The sequence below is a fragment of the Elephas maximus genome, chromosome 3 (genome assembly GCF_024166365.1).
Source record: "Elephas maximus indicus isolate mEleMax1 chromosome 3, mEleMax1 primary haplotype, whole genome shotgun sequence".
Lineage (NCBI taxonomy): Eukaryota > Metazoa > Chordata > Mammalia > Proboscidea > Elephantidae > Elephas > Elephas maximus.
The window spans coordinates 155615330-155619096 of NC_064821.1; the positions used below are offsets into that span (position 1 = coordinate 155615330).

General features: G+C 43.6%; 1 non-coding gene across 1 annotated transcript; it reads left to right on the top strand.

The window, feature by feature from the left end:
* Nucleotides 1–949: 949 nt before the first annotated feature.
* Nucleotides 950–1021, top strand: TRNAQ-CUG (transfer RNA glutamine (anticodon CUG)). The gene has a single exon. It is a non-coding gene; the product is annotated as a tRNA-Gln (tRNA).
* Nucleotides 1022–3767: the final 2746 nt, after the last annotated feature.

Sequence of the window (3767 nt, forward strand, 5' to 3'; positions counted from 1 at the left end):
TCAACAGCATGTGGTCGATTTTGAGTCACAGCAGATGTGGTTAGTCTGGTTTGTCTGAGTGTATGAATGTTAAAAAAAAAACAAGGTTAATTGTTTTTTGTTGTATATCTAACAAATATGTTTCTTGTAAGAAAAACTTGCCAACAAAGAAATGTATAAAGAAGAAAATGAGAGTTCTCCTGCCTGGCAAACTCACTCCCCAGATAAAACACTGCTGAGACACCTTTCTGTATTACACATAGGAAGCTGTGGTGGCTTTGGAGTGTAATAGGTGCTGTTTGGACAAGGCACCCCGAAACTCCCAAGTCCTGCCCTGACAATCATCTACTCTCCCTGGGCAATGAGAAATGGGTGGAGGCAAAGAAAAGGAAAATAACACTGTTGTTTGCAGAAATTTCACCTTGGGGCAGGAAACTCTGGTAAATGAGGCCGAGAATATGATTTCTGACAGAGGCTTAAAGAGCTGTGCCATCGCCTGAAACACAAAGTGAATTTTACCTCCATTTCCTGAGATGCGAATGAAATAATAGAAGTCAATAAAAGGAGAGATGCAGAGAGAAAGCAAGATGGATGAGTCCACTCACACATGTCAAGGATCCTCGAGTCGCCTCTGATAGAGGATTGCCTTCAGATTAGTTGTGGAAACTATGGAAGCTGAATGAGTATTTACACACGTCTATTTTTTTTTTTTTTTATTGAGATACTCATGCACTGTCCCTAAGAGTCTGCAAGAGGTTTGTTCTTTTTTTTTAATTGAAATGATCATAGATATGAGTCTGAATCGATTCCCTTGGGGCTGTGGATTTGGGGGTTCAAATCCACCAGGCACTCCTTGGAAACTCTATGGGGCAGTTATACTCTGTCTTATATGGTCGCTATGAGTCGGAATGGACTCAAAGGCACTGGGTTTTTTCTGGGTTACCGCCATAGGATTGCAAAGTCTTGTGGTGGTTCCATGGTGTAGTGGTGAGCACTCTGGACTCTGAATCCAGCGATACAAGTTCAAGTCTCGGTGGAACCTTAGGGTTTCCTTTAAATGAAGGATTAAAAAAAAAAAAACCTCTTTAAATTGGGAACAGAACTTGGTACTCCCTGTTCCTCCTGCCACCGCTGATCCTCCTTTAGGAGGTACAAAGGTTTCGGGCCGGAGGGAAAAAGCGCGAGCAGCTACAGATCCTGGCTCCCCTCCTGTTCTCCGTGGGCTTTTCTGCCTCGCAGCCAGGTCTCCTTTTCCACTAGTCTCCTCCTCAGGAACTGAACTCTCAGAAACCCTCAGAAAATAGCTTAGGAAGGAGGAGAGACTGGAAAGAACAGAGAAAAGAATTGGAAAGAAAAACGGAGGAACTAGGGAATGGGACGAAGAGGAAGTGGGAGATCACAGCAGCGGTTTCAGTTGCTGGGTGTGAACCACCTCAGCTCCTCACTCAGGAGCGCCCCCATCGCTTCCTGTCCCACCTGAGAACCCGGTTCCACCCATAAACCTCAAAGCTGCTTGCCTGGTATTTGTTCTTGCAAAGTTTCCTTTCACTGTGTGTACAGGTGAAGTGGATTAAGTTGGTTGGCAAGTGAGTGGAAGCCAAGCGAAGAGCCTTGTGGGCTTCCTTGCTGTTGACTAGCAGGCGATGCACCCATCAACCCATATGCACAGCGTTTTTCCCCTTGCAGGCTGTCTGCAGGGCCTGGAGTGGAAAACTGGAATATCAAGGCACGAGAATATTTCTTTAGAGATAAGGAGCGGTAGAGCCAGATGATTGGTTATATGGGTTATTGGTTTGTAAATGTGATAATTATGGCAGTTTGGGAAATTCGGGTAACTCAGGATGTTGAACTAGTCCGGGATACTGATTGGCTCTCCAAAAGAGTCAGTCCTGGAGGAATTATAGGATTAAGAGGGAAACATTACTTCCAGGAAGTATGAAGAATTGTAAACCTTTTGAGACACTGTAAAAGGAGCCCAGGTGGTGCAACGGTTAAGCACTTGGCTGCTTAACTGCTCAGCTGGCTGTTCGAACCTATCCAGAGGCTCCACAAGACAAAGATTTGGCGATCTGCTCCCTTAAAGACTGAAGGAAAACTAAACCCGTTTCCGATGACTTCCTTCAACTCATCAAACCCTTATTTGACAGGGTAGAACTACCCCATAGGGTTTCCAAGACCACATCTTACTTGCGCAGAGGGCTGGAGGGTTCCAACTGTTCGCCTCTTGGTTAAAAGCCAAACACTTATCTACTGCACCAGCAGGGCTCCTTCTGTAAAGATCATAACCTAGGAAACCCTATGGGCAGGTCTACTCTGTCTCATGGGGTTGCCATGAATTGAGATCGACCCCACGGCACCCCACAACTACAAAAACAAAGAGAATATGGGCTATTTTGAGCCGTTGTGTGAAAGGTCAGGTGCAGATGTAGCAGACATAGGACAAGATGGAGAAAAGCATTTGAAGTCCTGTGCTTACATCTCACTCCAATGGCCTCTTGCTCCTTCAAGAAAGAATCAGGTGCACTGGAACCACCAATGTGGTAGCTCTGATATGATATCCGGGGACTACACAGCTTTGCTGAAGAAAAGAGTTGATGAAAACGATGCGGACAAACCACATGCCCCCAGGTATGCCTTTTCCAGAGTCTCCTCTTTCAAACCTCCAGAGCCAAGCATTTCCATGAAGAAAACCGACTTTTGTTCCTTTAGTTTTCTCTGTTGTTTTTTCACTTTTTAATGTCAGTGGTTTCTGCTCTTATCTTCATTTCCTGTTGTGTTTGAATTGAGTTAATCTTACTCTTCTTCTTTCTTGAGGTGATAGCTTAAAGTTATTGACTTGAGACTCTTTTCTAATATAAGCTTTTAGTGCCATAAATTTCCCTCCCAGCACTGCTTTACCTGCTCCCCACAAATTTTGATATGTTGCATTTTTATTCAGTACACATATACCAAGTACTGGAATGGCTGGGTCATGGGGTAGGTGCAAGTTTCACTTCATCAGAAGGTGCCAGACAGTTTTCTAGAACGTAATTCTAACCAGCAATAACTTACTCCGTATCTTGTCAGGGCTTTCTGTTCTCTGTCTTTTCAATGTTGCCTGTGTTGGTGGGTAGTGTAATGCTATCTCATTGAGGTTTTTTGTTTGTTTGTTTCATTCTAGGTGAGATTTTTATTTTATTTTGTTACTGTTGTTGAGCATATACACAGTAAAACAGGTGTAGGAGCCCTGGTGGTGCAGTGATTAAGCATTCAGCTGCTAACCAAAGAGTTGGCAGCTTGAATTCACCAGCCACTCCTTGGAAACCCTATGGGGCAGTTGTACTCTGTCCTATAGGGTTCCTATGAGTCCAAATTGACTCAATAGCAACAGTTGTTTTGTTTTTAGTATGTGCAGGTGTTCATGTATATACATGTAAGTGTATGCGTCCGTATATATGCATATATGCAATAGAGCACACAGGTGGCACAAAAACGGATGCTTATTTAACGCCTTGTGGGATTGGTTTATGGGGCCTGAAGGCTTAGGACCATATAGTCTTGTGGGACAACTCAGTCAATTGGCATAATATAGTACGTTAAGTTTATGTTCTGCATTCTAATTTGGTGAGTAGACTCTAGGGTTTAAAAGCTTGCGAGCAGCCATCTGAGATACTACTATTGGTCTTTATGCACCTGGAGCAAAAGAGAATGAAGGATACCAAAAATCACAGAAGAAATTAGTCCACAGGACAAATAGGTTATGTAAACTATGACCTCATCTACCCTGAGACCAGAAGAACTAGATGGTA